An 18,504-nucleotide genomic window follows, 5' to 3' on the forward strand; every position below is an offset into this window, starting at 1 on the left:
TGCCACACTGCCGTCTCTTTAGTTTCATCTTTTAGTTGGGGGGGGGTGAAAATAGCACGGCAAATATGACTTTGAAGATGTCACAAAGCCACATGCCAGAGACCACCTGATAAATCACAACAGGGGTAATCCCACGTAGCCCTCATAAACTCCATCTTCAGGAATTTACAGTTCCCGTCGTGTTAGACACCCGGCTCCATTCCCTTCCCCGAGCTGCCGTTTCCCCAGCTGGCAGCAGCAGTCACGCGCCAGCCAAAACGTGGCTCTATTCCAGCGCCGGGGGAAGTTTGCTGCTGCTTTATCCCTTCATCTACCTATCTGACAGGTGTGTTGTCACATGTAATTAGCTAATGTTTTAAAAATACTTTAAGATCTTCAGAAGAGAGCTGCCATAAAAGTACAAAATGTTATTACTAACTGGCAGAAAGCTTGCAATTCCCATTTCATGGGAATTCATTATAAATAATGAGCAAAAAGTCCACCTTTATCAGATACAAATATCAAACGCAAATACACTCCTCCTTTCTCTGCCGGGGACGCAAACCACCCCTGCAATGCATGTTGCGGCGGCTTGTGTCAGGGCGAAGCAAATGTACGGCAACGGTAGATCAAACTGGTTGGATTGTTGAGGTTCTCCGTGTAAGATGGAGGCCAACGATGTGGTGAGTTCAGAGGTGAGAAGGACCCGAGGACCATCCTGCAGGGTGCTTGGGGAGAACTGTATTTGCGCAATAGCAGCTGCCTTGCTATGGAAAAGATGTTGAGAGATGCGTTTCCATCATTTGGGTGTAAGAGAAGATAAAGCATCCATGCTGCAAACTGCATTCGGTTTCCCGGCTGCGTTTGAGCTCTGCCGGGGCAGGCGAGGACGGGGGTGTGGGCAGCATGTTCTGGCCTGTCCCGAGGACTCGCTTCTTCGTTTACGCTAAATCCCCTTTTGTTCAATGCCAAAGGTGGGACAAGTTGTTGTTTATTTTAAATCATCTCCATTCAAAGGAATGCGGCTTCAAAACCAGGGAGGTGAAAACTTTCACTGCCTGGCGAAGTGTTTCCCTGTGTTCAACTGGGTCCCTGCAGAAGAAGTCTTCAGCTTCTTGATGCTTGACTGCACGTGGAAGGGAAGATCCGGACCCGACTTCCCAACCTCCAGCTGCCCCAGCCCTGCCGAGATACCGCACAGACAAGGAAAGACTCAAGCTGCAATGCTCAAATGGGTCTTGCCGTAGTTTATAGCCGAGTGTTCCATGCTACAGCGCGCCTGCCTTTCCCAAAACATCAGCCTGAGAAGCTGTCCAGCCAGGCCACTTGTTATGCTAACTCTCCGTTAAGAGGAACGGACAAATTTCACATGTATCCCACTGTTAATGTAGCTTACAGCCTGCACGCTTAACCAGGAAGCATCTCAAGGACTTAAGGGGGTCTGTCAATGTTTATTTTATGTCTGTCCAGGTTTATTTTATCTGGTGATCCAAAGCCTCTTTTCATTTGCACCAGCAGATAGTTTCACTGACGTGTGCCACTATATTCAGAGAACGATCCAGGTCTGTTTATGTTTTGTGATATTCTAGTAGTAACCGATTTGACTCTACTAAACATTTTCTTTTTCAGTTTGGGGTATATTTCCCTTGATAATTAATACAATACCAGTTTCTGCCAGGCTCACCATCACTGCATATGTGTGGAAAAAACAACCCTGGGCACTCTTTCCAGTAGTTCCTTGTTTTCAGTTGAGAGCCTGGACTCTATTGCTGCAAGTATTTCTCCGGGAGGAATGTATCCAAAACCTCAAATTACTTCCTGGCCTCTGGGAAAAGTTCAAAATCTCTTTCTGTCCCTCAGGCTCACCTCTGCTCTCAGCTTGCTTTATAAATTGCATGTCTTTGACACGTAATAAGAACCTGCCCTGTCACTAGGCTGTACTCCAAAGGCTGAATTTTGCAATTCTTGCTCAAGCAGCACTATCAGAGGTCAAAGAGAATATTGCCCCATTAAGCACTGATTAAACATTGATGAGAGACCTCTGCTCCTCTGACTGTTTCCAAGTATCAGCAAAGCAAATATTTCAATCAATGTTCGCTTGGGTGACAGCAACCATCTGGTCACGGATACAGCTCCAGCATTATTTTATAGAGTGAAACTTTGGTGGTGCAAGAATAAAAAGCCATTAACGCGTTTCAATGCAAATCATCTCTTAACCCTATTTTAAAAAGGAGATCTGCACCCCCTCTGCTGGGCTGCTTCTGATATGCAAAGACTTACCCAAAAGCAAATGCCAGATGAAGAGACCAGAAGCAACTATGAGTATCTTGGCAGAAGAGGAGGGAGCTTTGCAACAGAGATCAACTGCTCATTAGTCCTGCTTTTGAGCGAAGCGTGAGCAGACTATTGCTGTAATATTTAGGGAAGAGCTTGGCCTGCCAAGTATTAGGAGGAATGTCGTATCTGTATTGATACAGTTATTCTGCACCCACACAATAGGCAACTGGAAAAAGGTTCGGAGAAATGACAATAGATTTCTAAAATAGGATGTATGAGGGAAGTTGGGAAGTATTGACTTCGCTTCGTACAAAAAACTGAAGACAGGTAAAAGGCAGTAACAATCCTCATAGGTTATTTTACATAAGACCATTATCAACTGTTTTCCATGTCCGCTAAGAATAAAACTAGAATAAATCAGTTCAATTCACAGCAAGAGGGGTTTATGACAGATACGTAGAAAAAAACATAGTAAATATAATACAACTGAAATACGGTAGTAGATAATGTGGAGCTTGTGGATCCCATCATGCGTATTTAAGAGTGGGTGAGACAGATATCTATTAAAGATGATCAACAGGTATCAATAGGTGTACACTATCTTTTTTTTACTCAACAGAAAAGAAAAAAAGCGGAGAAGGAGAATGGCCAGTCATGCTGGCTCCCCTCCTTTGCGTAGTGATTACTGGGCCAATTTCTAGAACATAAACACTATGAAAAAGCTGATTGATCTATACATCAGTGAATCCCTACATAGTTCATGCCTGTGCACACATGAATGTATGCACATTCCAGATACATGCAACATATATTAAACTAAGACTGTAAAAATAAACATTCAAAACGAAGGAAATGCCAGAACCGAGGCTGCGTGCAATCTCAGCTGAGCCCTGCTGGAAGTAGCCATTATGCCACTTACTTTATGTGACACTATAATTTCTATTTTCTTCTCAAAATACCATTGACTCGCCCACTACCTAGTTTAGTGCTCATTTAATGAGAAGCCATTTAATACTTTATTCTTATCGTCAATCCACCCTTACGTCCAAAACTGAACACTTTTCTGGTGTGAGAAGAAAGATTTTCCCCTTGGATTTTCTTATCGTGCTTGCCATTAACTTCTCTGCCTGCTTCAAAGTGGATGCAGGGTCTTCTGCGTGTTCCCTGCAGACTTGCACCATCTGATGCTTCCACCTCTGTCAAAAACCAGCCTGGTCCTAACTTGTCCCCATGCCCCACTGCCGTTTGCAAAGGCTCATTCATCCTCTGTACACCCAGAGCGTCAGTAAATCACCTTTAAAGGGCTGACGTTCACCATCACCCCTATTCTCGCTTTATTTTGTGCTGGGCTTTGCGCTCAGACTGCATCTGCTGCCAGGTACCCCGGTGTCTCCTCTCTGAAAAACCACCAGTGCGGGCTGGGGGAGAGCAAACCACGAGGATGGACATGGGAAAGACGGCAGTTCCAGCTCCCAGGAGAGATCGGGGCAGTGTTTCCCAAACAAAACCTTCCCATTTTAATAGAAATTGAAAACCAAATTTGGATTTTGCTTTTAAAAATTAAGAATTACCAAAGGCTAGAAAACAGGTTTTGCTGAATTGCTTACACAAGCACAAATCTAATTTCCACTGGAAAATAATTTGGTCGGTTGACTTTGCCAACTGTAGTAAAAAAAAATAATCCCATAAACCCCATCCAGGAAGTCACACTCTGCTGTTTAACTCCACAATTAATTTCAATTAGGACAAAATTTAAACTCAGGCAACACTAGCAGTCACTTGTGCACGCGGAAAAAAAAAATTCCTTAGGTTGGACACAACCCCTAGTTTGCTGCAGGGCAAACCCTGCCCTGAGGGGCAGATGGGTGGGATGCAGCAGCACAGCTCAGTTTTCGGTTTTTGCTCCTCTGCTCATTTGCAGAATGTCAAATTAACGTCCCTGGGGTGCCAGTGGCATTGCTCCGGTGTAACCCACGCGGGATCCCGCTGCTACCGCTCTAACACAGGCCCGGCATTTACTTGCTGGTGCCTTGTTATTGACTTTCCTCCAAATTATTCAAGCCACAACACTTTGTTTAAAGAGAAACTGTCAAGCTAATGGTGAATAAATTTGTAACCTCCAGTTTAGTTGTCATTATTTTTGCTCTTTGGCTGTATTTTACGTTTCGGTTCAGACAGTGGGAGCCTTTGAAGTCAGCCTCATCTCAGATCTGCTGGGCTGTAAGAGCTGGGTTTTAAACAACGCGAGGGAGGGAAGTTATTATTTTATCAAATGTATTTTTTTATTGTAATATGGAAAAAGAGGGTACTGTAAGAATATAGCTCCTGATCACTGTCTATATTTTACAGGAATTTGGAATGAAGCTGACGGACAACTGATGATTTAAATAATCTATGTCTGTTGAGCAGCATGGTGATTTTAAGTGGCAAATTTAAAGAAAGGAGAAATGAAAAATAACTGTGTTACGTTACTTATTGTTGTAATGTGGTGCTGGTGTTCCCAGAATATACAAATAACCACATGCAAAGGGCCAGGCATCAGTGAACAGAATATAAATCAAAGGATGTAACAAAAGCCTGTATCTGAACCGAATACTTTATAGCAGCCAAAAAGTTTCATGACCTGTAACAGCAGAGATGCTGTTGCCATTTACGCAGAGGTCACAGACAGATGACATTTGTGTTTGTACCTAAGCGTAGTTTCGTGTGTTTTGAATATTTTTGCTTTATTCTTTCTTGTTACAATATTATGTTTAAATCCAATTACTGTTTGGTAGGGTTTTTTTTCCCCAGTCCTCCCATATTAAATCTTCCAAGCCGCATGGGTGAGGACACGGACTGCGGCTCGAGCACTGTGTGATGTGCTGGAGCAGAACCGTGTCACGTAGCGTCCCAAAAACGTGCTAGAGGAGAGAAAAGCTGCTCGGACTTGGCTGTGCCTGTCCCGAGACCTCAGCACACACAGGGAAGGGACGGGGCGTTAGCTGAAAAAAACGTCAACTTGGCCAGCCAAGCCTTCATGAACTCAGCTCGTATAAAACAGCCCAGGCAACACACTGGGCTTTTCAGATCATTTCTTTTCTGCGTGAAAATGGTTATTATTTATCTGAGTACATATAATGCAATTATAGTGAAGCGACAATAGTTTGACTTCTAAAGTGTGCTAAGAGCCATTACCCTGTACATCCACGAAGGGCTTTGATGCTATTATTTGCTCCTTTAATAGCACATGCAGCTTGTATTTCAATCCAGTTCTCTAGTATAGATCATAATGACAGAAATATTTGGGAGTTGTATAAAGATCACACAGCAACACAATTCTAAATATTTACAGCACATTTTAGAAAATGTCTTTGTTAGGAAGAATAAATAAAGTTATTTTGTTTACTTGGATGAGGAACCATGGTTTGCTGACAGATGTGCAGCTGAAGTATATTTCTGCTCCATAGAAGTTATTATGTGCAAGAAAATAAAACTAGATGATGAATCACAACTGTCATTGATGATGACAAAAATAATTGAGATCACATTTTGGGTTGGGTGCATCTGCAAAAAAGCTGGGGAAAATAAATACAGTGCAACGCCCTCAGATGTTTTCCTACGCTCAGGCAGTGGGGCTGAGCGACAGCCCGCTGGGCAGGATACGACCCAGCTGATGTGCCGTGTCAGAGCAAGGATCAATGAGGCTTCCTTATTGGAAACACAGTTTCCCCACAAGAAAGGAATAACGGCAATCTGCAGCCCATGATCACAGCTATCAACAGCGAGACAATGCCTGTAGGATCAAATCAAACAACTTCCACTGGTATTTAGCTTTAACGACGCGGATATTCTGCCGGTGTAAAATAGCATCACTTCGTAAACGCGAAGGGAGCTCTGCTAACGTGCCCTAGCTGAGGATACGGCCCCCGATTCCCACCGCACAGCTGGTAACATGCTCCCCAACGTCAATCCACAGCTATGGGAGAGGAATGCCATGTGCACCAGCAAACCTCCCATGTGGCAGCACTGGGAACGCAGTCTGCAAAAATCGGGATGCCCCACCAGGCTGCAGGTCAGCCAGCGGCACGTGGGAAGCGCCACTCAAAATTTAGTGGTTGGAGAAAAGGAGAAAAATATTAATTCATCCCGAGTATAAGCTGAAAGCTGCACCGGGGTGACTGTATTCTTAGGGGAAAGCAAAGAGCAGAGGACTTATTGGCACGGACACTCCAATGAGTCTAAGAGTTAGCATCGTTCTATCTGGCCTCTTCTTGCCCCATCTGGATGGAGCGCTGGGGACCCGGACAGTCTCTCGACTCCCAGGACAGCCCTTCAGCTGGAGAAGCGATGAGCAAGACGAGACTGGATGTGGCACCAGGAAACTTCAGAAGTTTTATCTTACAGGGGCCGAGCCCAAGAGATACAGAGCTTACACAGAGCCCTCGTTTTCCCCGCGTCCCTTTGCTGTCTGCTCTCTGCCTGGACCAGCCTTACAAGAACTAGGGTTAGATATACAACACAGTTATGGTTTGCATATAGAAACCATATGTAAGTTGATGTATGTGTGTACGTAGATACATGCTATACATAAGTATAGATGTACTGGCCTATAATACCATATACATTAATACAAAACCAATGTATTACATGATTAGCTACATATGCATGCCTATATAATTCAGTTTTCATCATTTATTACTACTGCCTTTTGTTCTAGCAACCGCTTCTGCATATGTTTTGAAAAAACATAAATAAACAAAATAGCAGGATTGACTCTGATTCCAAGATTTACTATTAAATCCTCACGAGGAGCTAAAGCCCGGCAGCAGGTTTCCGAGCAGCTTAGGAGGCACTTTGGCCAGTAAGCTTCTCCTTTAACATCTACAAGAGCAGTCCGAAACGAGAGGGCAATTTTAACATTACGCTACTGCACGTGTACTGTCCAACCTGCTCCGAACGTGCCAGCCAGTGCTGTTGTGCTAACCAGCTGCCTAAGCCTCTGATTATTATTTCTTCCAGATGCTCCCCTTGCGCGGAGGCCGTCTTGATGTCTTTGAACCATTAAACTTCCAGCTCAGGCCGTGGCTGTGGGCAAAATCTCTCCCTTTAGTGTTCAGTTCACTGTCAACATCCATTATGCAAACTCGGAGAGACCAGCGCTCTGCTGACCATAGGCACCATCTTAAACACAGCAGCGGGATGAAAGGGTGGATGAATGCAAAGGACAGGAGATGGAGGAACTGGAAAGAATGGGAGAGCATACGGGAGAAGTTAAATTTTCATTCGTCATGACTACTGCCTGCTGACAACAGCTGTATTTCTGACTCGTGTTCGGCTTTTCCCTTCCCAGGAACAACCGTAGCAGAGAGGCTGCCTTTGGAAATAGCGCTAACAGATGGACGTAGCCTGGATCGGCCACGGCTGGAAAAGTCACCAGGGCAACAGCCAAGGGAGGGATGAGAAAAGGACCATGGGTGTCGGGCTGAACCGCATTATTAGTAATAATGATGGATTCCTACTGGATTCAGGCATTACAAATGATGACCCATGTCATCAATATTGCAAAGGGGAGGTGGGGAAAGGACTTGCTAGATGGAATAAAATAAAGATGCAAGACTCCTGGCCGCGGGAAACACGGGTGTTTTATTCCTGATGCTCAGACTCCTATTGCAAGCCATTCTCTTCCAGTAGTTCTGTGTTTGGAGGGAAGCGTTCCCCCAGATTCCTGGCGAATATAACTGCAACGTGCGTGTAGTTGGTAATGGAGCTCTTTAATTCAGCTACACCTCCCATGCTCTTTCCATAAGACTCTTACTGACATACTTGCTAATTCCTGTGCAATGTCAATCTAAAATGCTCATCCTGCACCAAGCCCCAGCCCACTGCTGGGCTGCAGGAGAGTTTGTGCTGACAAAATAGCCCCGAGAAAGCTTTAGGAAGCCGAGAGGCAGCGGTCTGCTGTGCAGACAGAACGTGCCTGCGAGCACAATGATGTTTGCAAAGCTATTTTCCAGGTATTTCGTTAATCCAAGACAAAGCGAGAAGATTTACTGGGTTTTAAACAGCCAGTTCCTTCAGATATTTTCTAAGAACAAGCAGTGCTTCAAAATTAGCAGAAACTCCTGGATTGCAGCGAGCTGTCATCCTCAAAACTGCTTAAATGTCTGGAAAGTGTCTTTCTGGGAAAAAAAATCAAAAGATGGGAAAAAAGTATTTCTCATCCTAGTTCGATCCCACAGGGGGATTATAAATAATACAGACATTTTTGGTATCTTTGGGCTCGCAGACAATTCGTAGATAAAGCCAATCGCTTATCTGGCTGTGACCAAGTACATTCTCTGTAAGTAGCTTTTCCAATGAATGTTCAGGAATGACCTTTACTATTTCTTTGACCCAGAAAAATCAAGGTGTAGGAGAGACTTGGCATATTTACTCTTTGCAGTGGGTCGAAACGCTCTGGTCATTTTGCCCTGGGTTCTACAAGGTTCATTCGTAAATACACATTTATACAGAACTGCTCTTTTTCTTCCCAAACTTAACCAAAAAAAATCCCTCAGTCTCTGTGGATGGTTTATACAGGTTTAGTTGACTTCCACGCATCATGGCCATCCGATCAGGATGTTATCAGCAGCTGTTAGAGGAAAAGGGAAAAATACAGCCGCTGTCCTGCCCCCCGCCTGTGCCCCCCGCAGCGTGGTCCTGTGCCCCAGTCCCGCAGCAATCTGCGAGTGCTGGGGGAAGACTTGAGCAGCCTGACTGGGCTTTGCTCGAGCTTTGGGTTTCTTCGATCTGAGGATAAAGAATAAGTAGTTTCTTTTGGGTCAAACCTTCCGCTGAACTCCTCCACCCAGCAAACGTCCCCGCGCGTCTCCCTCCCACGTTAACTCTTTCACTGTGGCATCCTCATCGCGCAGCGGGTTCAGCTCCGTCCGTAGGTTGGTGGTAACTTGATTTCTTGCAAAATATCTGTGGTGGATTTTTCCATAAGATTTGGCTCCATGCTTACACTCCATTTGCTTGGAATTAAACATAGAGAGTCTTATTTAGAGCCTGCACGAATATCCGCCGGGTTTCAGTGCGCAGGAAGCCTGTTATGTCAGCCTGGGGTCAGTGCAGACTTGTTTCCTTCAGCAGAGCTTCCAGGGCTTTTAATTTTCACATCTAATTGAAAGAATCTTTGCTTTTTGCTTTCTTCCTCCACGTCTTGTGAAAATTATGAAGAGAAACTCACAGACCTTGCTGCCAGCCTGTGCTTTTGTTTCCTAATGATGAACCCAAGACATGCGTTGCCAGCTCTGATATTTCTGACTATTTACATTTCTACGGCCTCTAAAATCAGTTCCTTGCCCTCTTGGGCACACATACTCTGGCAGCATTTCAGGTTGTAATTATACTGCTAAGAAGAGATGGTGGCGAAGCTGGTTAATGTCAAGGTCTGCTGGAGGGCAGAATCCCGATTTCAAGCCATCCCACTAAATTAAAGTTTGTGGGTTTTTATTCAGAGCTCAAGCCAAGATCCTTAAGCTTCAGAAAACGAACATGCCGCTGTAATGTAAACCGATTTCCAGGCAACTTCCTTCGACACCAGTGCTGGATGCAGAATAGATCCCAACTGATCTTCAAGTAAGTTGTGCCTTTAAAGAGCCGGAGCTCCCAGCTGTGCTCGGCGGTGGGTGTCACTCCACACAGCAGCCCGGAGACACACGCAAGCACTTTCTGCTCCACATCCAGCCTCTCCTGCTCTGATATAATAACGAAATCCTGCTGGCAGAGGATATTGTGAACATCAGCTCTCGCTGCCCTGCTCTATACCTGTTGCTACTTCCCAGCTTGCAACACAAAGACAGTATATTTTCCCCTCCTGGGATGCATGTAGCATATTCAGAAATTCTTGTTCTGCTAGAGAAGGGAACGCACAGATTTTTGTTTCCAAATATCAGCCAAATTAAATGTGTGACTCCTGGTTACAGGCTGATTGATGAGAGGCACATGATGTAAGGAAAGGAAGCGATGCTACTGACAGCGAGGGGTTAGGGAGGGTTTGGAAGACGACTCCCAGGGGAAAAGACTTCATTGTATTTCAGAGCGCAACCGAACACATGATAGATTTAATATATGATTATTACAAATTAACCATAAATTGAAACCCAGACAGTTTCCTGTTCATGGAGGCGGAGATGGAATATTAAGTACTTCATGCAATTATGAGGAATTGTTTCCATTTGGCATAAATCATTCTCCAGTCTCCATTATCTGCCCGTAAAAAGCGCAAGTGTCTTGGCTTCTCCATATAAATAACTTCCTTCAGAATTATTCTTGCAGGGTCTATGAGTGATGGGCTAATCCTGTTATGAGATTGTAATGCCAAATTACATATTCAGACTGGAATGATACTATTTAAACTACTTTACAGATGAAGAGCATAATCATAGTTTTTCATTTCATACATTTTTTCCCTGTTAGTGCCTAATATCATTTACATAGACAAGGCTGTCAGTAATAGACAATGCCGTCGGTAATCCATGTACAATGCTCGAGCTCCTGTAGCATCAAACTTCCCTCAGATATACCAGATTATATTTTGGTATCTATGCACGTACGGAGCATGATCTAAAGTAGCGAACAGGATGCGAGATACGCCACTAACTAGTTGTGATCAGCTGCAAAACCAGCCAGTTTGTTACACTGAGGCAAACCATTGCTACGTCCAAGAGGGATATTTCTCCTTGACCCTTACCACTATTTTTCACAGCTTATAAAAGCAGACCTCAAAGGAAAGGTGTCCCGTGAAGATGTGCTGGGCAGAAAAATACATGTGTGCTCGGTAGAAGAGAAAAGCTGTGATTTACAGTCAGAGGGGTATCCCTCGGAGTATGGAATTTCGGCACTAAGGAGCAAAGAAAATGGCATCAGGTCCAACCAGCAGAAATGATGCTTCACCTGCCCTCTCCACCCATGGAGCACACGGCTGTGAAAAGCTCCAGCACCGCACTTCGTTTGAGCTGGCCTTGTATTCGCTCCAAACTTTCTGATGGAGCCAGGACAATCTGCTGACAAAGTGGAAATTCTTTATGGAGAGTGTCCAGATCACCTATGCAGTAGGTATGCAGTTACAGCTGGGATTGGCTTGGAAGCCACTGGCATGTTAAGAACTACAGAAATAAGCTTGTATTCATTAGTTACCCTTCATTACCTAATTTTTGGAAGGAGAGAGCGTTCAAAAATAAAACGCAAGATCAAGTTTTGCAGTCAATACTGATCTCTAACAATGATTTTTCTGCTGTTAAAAATATGCTGTCTGGGTATGTCAAGGCGATTGGGCAGAGTAGCACATCCTGAGGTAAAGGAGTGTTTTTATTAAAGTGGGTTTGTCTGTATTTCTTTTAGGAAAGCAAAATTATTCTTCAATTTTCTGTCATACAGAGATATTCAGGAAATGCAATGAATCAGAGATAGAAACTTAAAAAAATGATAATGAAAGTTGGAATAGCTGCTCTTGGTTAAATGCTAGAACCACTAAGATAAAATTGATAGACCTGACTTGGTCCAACTATTATGGCATGACCTAATGTGCCTTTACATTAGCTGCTAGCAAATTATTTTTGTCATACTTTAATATTTATCACAACGAACTTTGATTTACAAGTGATAGAAAACTTCTGGAAGTCAGTTTGCTCTGCAGAGGTATGTTACTAATTATACAGTGTACTAACAATTACATTTACAAAAGAGCCACTTAACTATCAGAATTGATAATGATGATTTCTTTAAAATCCACAATTTAAAATAAAACACATAAAAATGTATAAAATGCTATATAGATTTCTCTATATGTAGCTTTATAATTAGTCTGAATAGCTAGTTATACCTATTTCTAAATAGAGTTAGCGGGTAGATGAATGGGAATTCCTCAGCTCCCTGGCTTTCCACGCATGTCGCTTAACAACCAAGCTCACCTTTCAGTTTTTACAGTAGATTACAAATCTCTTCACCAAATCTGAAATGCTTTCAGATCTATGAATGAAAGGTATAGCTAGATAAATCTAGGGGATCTTGGAAATGACAGGCGATGGACCACGACAAAGGGTTTCCTTTTCAAGGCTTTGGGTCCCAGACAGATGGAAACCAGTGGAAACTCTTCTTCTGATGGCTCTGCAAATTCCTGCTTCAGGAGAGAGGAGGAGAGGACTGCTGGCAACACGAGGTTTTAATCAAGAGACTAAGGCGGCCACGGCAAACTTGATCAAAACGGATAGATATTGGACACAGACCTCAGCGATGCACAGAGGCGGCTTCAGGTTTGTGCCCCCACCTCAGGCAGAATCGCTCCCAGTTTCTGCCGATGCAAGTTGCTGGCTTCCAAAATCATATTTTGCTTCACAAAGATGGTTTGGGGGCTAAAAGGCTGGTGTTTTTAAAGCTTCGTGTCCTCTGACCGGTTTATGTGCTAAGAAATGCTCTCATGGGTCTGGCAATCAGTACATCGGGCTCTGAGGTTTACAAATGTGCGTACCAGTTCGGGCACGTCCTCACCAGCGAACGTTTTGCTTGCCTGAACCTAGGTCAAGTTGGTGAAGAAAGCCGAGACACAGCAGGCACGGAGAGCCCGGCCAGCAGCATTTCCAAGCTGGTATAGAGGAAGAGCTCTTCTACCCTGAAACCATGAATTTCCCTTCCGTTCTCCCAAAACTATGTGAGTAGCAAAACATATGGCAAAACTCAGTTCGTGAATCACCGCGGTGGTAAAAGATGGTTTTAGCAGAGGCAGATGCGCTCAGCGGTGTTGTGCTATGAGTAGATTGGCTTTAGAGGGATGTCCCACAGCCGCAGCGCAATCTGCCCCAGAAAAATCCCTTTAACGCCTTGTTTCCCTTCCCTGGTGCAGTTCTTGCAAGCTCTTACCAAAGCCAGCAGGCAATTTCTGGTAGCGATGCAGCATGTTGTCTACTTTTCAGAAAAATGTAAACTTTTACAAATTATCTGGAAGGAAGCTCGTCCTCTGAACTCATCTGACAATCAGGCTTTCATGTAATGGTTTCAAAACTTCCTCCTCCTCCTTCTTCCCGCTAATTGAATCATAGATGTACTAGTTTAACAGGTTTAAAAAAATACAGTCCAAGTTCTTCAGTCTTAAGGTTAGGGTTCATGTCAGTGAACTTTTCCAATGTATCAGAAAAATAAGTATATGTTCAAGTCACTGCTCTCATTCCAAGGCAAAGCAATAAAAGCTGTTTCCACCAATGTCCTCTCAATGCATCACAGAGGTGCAAAAAGCACTTGAAGCAAAGCGCCCAAAATCAGTGTATTAAAAATTTGTACTGACGAGCCTGTCTTCATTACTGAAGGAATGAAAGCACCAGGATGAAATTAGATCATATTTTCTTAAATGTTAACAAAGTGCTTTACGCTATTGAAAGTTGGTCATGAGACATTTTTCCTGCAAGACCTGGATCCGCATCCTGACAGAGGAGCCTACCCCTCCAATTTAGTGTCTCCAAGCACTCCCCCCCCCAGCTTGTTTCAGTCTTTTCTCTCTTGTCAACTGCAGATCCTTCTCCTTACACTCTTTCAGAGCCCCATGTGCTCCCCGCTTCATCTCAAAGGGTGACCCCCCCCCCCCCCATCTACCTTCCTCCTATTGCCCTCGCACCAGTTCTGTGCTCACCCAACCCTACACTGATTCTTCAGTTCACTGCAGGGGCAAAAAAATTTGCTCTCCGAAGGAAAGCAGTCTGGGTTTGATAGGGTTTGGGGGTTTTTTTGCTGTTCATACAATTCATTTTCTGCCAATTCAATGACCTATGAGGTCAGATAAGCATCTGTGTCCGTACCAGAGAAGGGACAGGAGCAAGGAGGAGAGGAGACCCAGCCCTTGTGATGGCACCCAGCTATTAAACCAGCCGAGCTGAGCACGCGTGCAGGGTAGCAAGGAAATACCTTCACCTTCAGCCAGAAACACAACCGCCGATTGATCCAGAACAACCGACAGTCAAGACGGCAGCTGTGATGTACGGACATCAGCACAAATTGCACGTATATGAAAGATACCACGAGGTCTTAGCAATCGCCCGAGGCGGAAAGAATTGCTTTTATTTGAAAAAAAGTGAGCACTGCTGAACCAAGTTCCTCTCAAGTTAAAAACAAGAGATGAAAAAGAGCATGAACTCACAGCACCAGCCAAGTGTCCAGGCCTGCCCGCCTCCAGCACCACACAACCCCTACGAGGATCCCTGTGACGATTCCCATCTTCCAGGGGAATGGGAATAAGCTGCCTTGCATTTGGCAGGGGAGGGATGGAGGAGTGCAAACAGGAGAAATCCATCCTCGAGCTTTTGCACGCTAACTTGCTCACGTATAATAATGTCTCTGATCCACGTGGCTTTCTATGCTGGAAGTATAATGAAATCTAGACCATGGATTTTCCTTCTCTAGATGAGTTTTTTCTCTTGTATGATTTAAAATAACATGATATATAGGGGGTGAGATTGAACACCATCTTATTATATCCCCAGGACAGACATTTTTACATTTACATATATGGAAGAAAAGACAAGGAGCAAATAAACATTAACACGTCAGCAAATTGTGGACTAGCTAGTTCAGGTTTTTCTCTGCAAGCTCATGATGGAGAGATCATACCGTAAGAGCGGGGCAAAGAAAAAACCCAAACCACAGGAGATGTTATTACAGCAAACCATTTAGGCAGCTCCAGACACGTACGCAGTGCTTTACAAACATTGGATGGGGCACCTCTCCCCTGCAGTTCTCATCACCCGACAGATACCATAAACACAGGGCACAAAAAACAGAGTGGGGAAAGAGTAAGGAAAAAAAAAAAAAAAAAAAAAGAAAGAAGTGTGGAAAAATGAATAGCAAGGAAAATGAAGAGGAACTATTGTTGAAAGAATTGGATGCTGGAGAAAGTTTTGAAGGGGAGAGAAAGTTTAGTGGCGGAAAGACTAACCCAGGCTAAAACCTGTCTCAACACAGGAATATTGTGCAGCTTACACCCAAGAATTGCAGTGAATTGCTCTATTCTCAACCAACCTAACAGGCTCAAGCCTTCAATTCCCTTCTCTGTCCTTCCTGTGTTATAAACCAGGCACCCGAAAGATGATTCCAGGAAATCACAGACTTTTCTTTGCGGCCAAATACCTTTTTATTCAGGAAGAGAGAGAGGTCCTTGGTGGAGATTTGGGATATTTCCTCTATTTTGTGGCTGAGGCTGTAGCTGTTTGATTGGGATTTTTTTCTAAAGACTCTTTAATGATCCTATAACCTCTGGCTGCAAACACTCGGTAGTTTGTTTCACTATATACGATGTACTTTGAAATATCAGCTCACCCTAATGCTCCCACCAAACGCAGAGGAGACCATAAGGCTTTCCACACCAAAAAAAGAACCAAATGCACGCCGTGCAAACAGCACAGACCTTGCTGAATCCAGGCAAGGTGTTTTCCATGAGGAACAAGAGCCCAAGCACTGACTTGGATAACATCCTTCCCAATACCACAGCAGGGCCAGAAATGTACACTCAAGTCTATGTGATGCCTCTTAAGAAAATACTGAGCACACAAAGGGGTCATAATTGCTTAGAACAAACAGAAATGTTCTTTCTGCTTCCAGGGTATGTCTTTCCTACTTCTTTTTCCTGCTCATTTTCCCTCTATATCTGCCGATACCTCCAAGCAGAGCTGAAGACATTCAAAATTAAATTAAGTCTCCCTAGAACGTGGGGATGAGCATATGGGCTTCTGGGAACAGAGTTTGCTACCAACCTGCCAGGCGGGTGTTATCACATCCCCCCGCAGCTGAGTGAACCTTCTTTGCTTCCTCAAGCCTTCCCTCAAAAGCCAATCGATTGCCATTAGCATAAAATTATCCTAATGAAGAACTGGGCCCACTGACTTTGCAGTAAGCCTTTGCAGCTGTAAGGATGCTGGGGACATTATTACAGGATCCTTGCTCCCCATCAGGTGTGGGCAGATCCTATCAGTCGGTTCCCACGTGGGTGAGCGACTGCAAAAAAAGTCAGGGCACCAGAGCTCCAGATCCTCGCGCTAAATGGCTGAACCGAGATTTAAGCTTAACAGAAGAACTTCTACAAAAATCTAAAGCGCTTCTGGCCAGCTCTGCTGTCCCTCCCCAGCGCCGCGTCAGCTTTTCCTGCAGCCTTTACAGCCGCTGCAGACAGGCATCCTCCCCTTGGGAGAAGTTAATCATTTAACAACAGCCTTGGCAGGCTTCACCTGAGCTGTTATTTCGCCCGCAGCTCTCCCTCCCGCTTCGCGCTAGCCTGCTCCTTGCTGTGGCTCTCTAGAAAAAGCAGCTGGGCTTCATTACTTCTTAAATCTTATTTTGAGAAAGTGGCACAGAAATGTCTCATTTACGTCTCTTCCCCGTTCTCCACGCTGGGTGGTTTTGCCTCTGCCTCTTGCTTTAACGCTGATAACGGCAATTACAGCCACCTCGGTGGCTACGGAACATCTTGGCTCAAGACCCCTATCAGCACAAATGACTTTGAATCAAACGTAGTAAAAATAAGAGCCTCTCCTTCCCGGTGGGAGCTGGCAAGGGTGGGAGGGAGCAGAATCCAGCTGTGGCAGCGAGGGGCTGCCGGACACGGGGGCTCGGGGCCAACGAGCCCAATTCTGCCGCAGATGGGCCAGAAGGAGAGCAAATCCCACCTAACGAGCGACGGCTCTGCCCCAGAAAGCGCCGGAGTTTGGTTTAGGGGACACGTCTGCTCCCTGCCACGCAGTAATGACGTGGAGGGTGACTGAAGGGACCCTCTCCCCTTCCAGCTCTCTGCGTACATCTGGGCACAATCTGGCTCTCGTTTAACTCCGTCGGACTTCAGCTGCTGGGTTCAAAAAGGAAAAGGTCTGTGCTTTGTCATCGACTTTTGAGCACAGGAAGATATTCTGTTCCTCTTAAAAGACAGAGGTGCGTCTTTGGAAACAAGAGGGCCGGAACTGGCACTGCTCCGTCCAGCTAATGCAAATACATCCATTTACTCCAATTAGGATCTGGTTACTGCAATAGTATACATCAGTGCATTTTAAAAATATCATACCATTAGGTAGAGTCTAGGTTTGCACGTGTTAGTATCATTGCACCGCAAAGGAGACCGAGAGCTTTAAATCTTTAATTACCCCCTTTTTTTAGCCTTATACAGGAAGGGAAAAGTAGCACACATGGTAAATCAAAAGATGTACATCAATTCACTTTTAAAATTTAACTAGTTCGTTCAGTTATTTCAAAAGCCTTTGAATGAAATGCCTAATAAACCCAAATTGTACCGTGAGCAGCAGCAGAACTAACAGAGCATTTCTAACAGGTTTGTGTCAATAGCCCCATCCTTGCACCCAAGGCAGCACCCCGAGCTCTCTTCCCATGGTCTTCAGCAATATTAGCAGTTCTCCCCCCCCCCCCGCATCCTTTAACCCTTCTCAGCTTCATTTCTGCAGCTAAATTAATGGATAAGGAGAGGGAGTTTGCAAAAGATTTCATGCATGTTACCAAGTCAAACCAGAGGCGTTTAGTTATGGATAGCAATAGAGAACTCTTACGTTGCAATTTTCATCCATAGCTTTTGAAGACTTCCAAGATGCCAGAGTGATTATTTCCCTTCTTACATCTGGGGAAAAGGTAGTACCAAGAAGCAGGGTGCCTTGCTTGATACTCCTGGCCTCCAGCAGAGGCACGAAAACGGCTTTCATCTTCCTAACCCCATACTTTAGCCTCTAAAACGTTTCTTTTATATATATATATATATAAAAGGGAATAATTTTCCCATTTTCTCCACCCACATTACTCCTTGACATGGAGGTAGTGTTGAATATTGTCAGGAGGTTTTATAGCAAGAGCTTTGAGATTATATGATTTTTGTTTCTTTGCTTTGTGGACCTTTTCTTTGGGCTTAATCTAAGCCACGCTGTCTCTAAAGCCAGCTCAGTCCTGGTGCCAGGAGGCTAAACAGACCTTCCCAGGAGGCAGAGTATGGTCCAAAAAAGACATGGAGGCAATGGGGATGATGGCTGATCGACCTGAATGGTTTTGTGCAGGGTGATACCACCCCATTCATCTGCATTCTTCTACTAACTGCAATATGGCAGCCTCTCAACGTTACAAAAGAAAACTGACTGCATTCACTGAAATTAATGCAGATTTACTAACAATTTGGGCTAAGCTTAAATCGTATTTTTCAGCGAATAAATTAGTCGTATTTGAATTTTCCTTCACCTTTCTTTTCGCTGCAGGCAA

Source organism: Accipiter gentilis, chromosome 8 (assembly GCF_929443795.1).
Source record: "Accipiter gentilis chromosome 8, bAccGen1.1, whole genome shotgun sequence".
NCBI lineage: Eukaryota > Metazoa > Chordata > Aves > Accipitriformes > Accipitridae > Astur > Astur gentilis.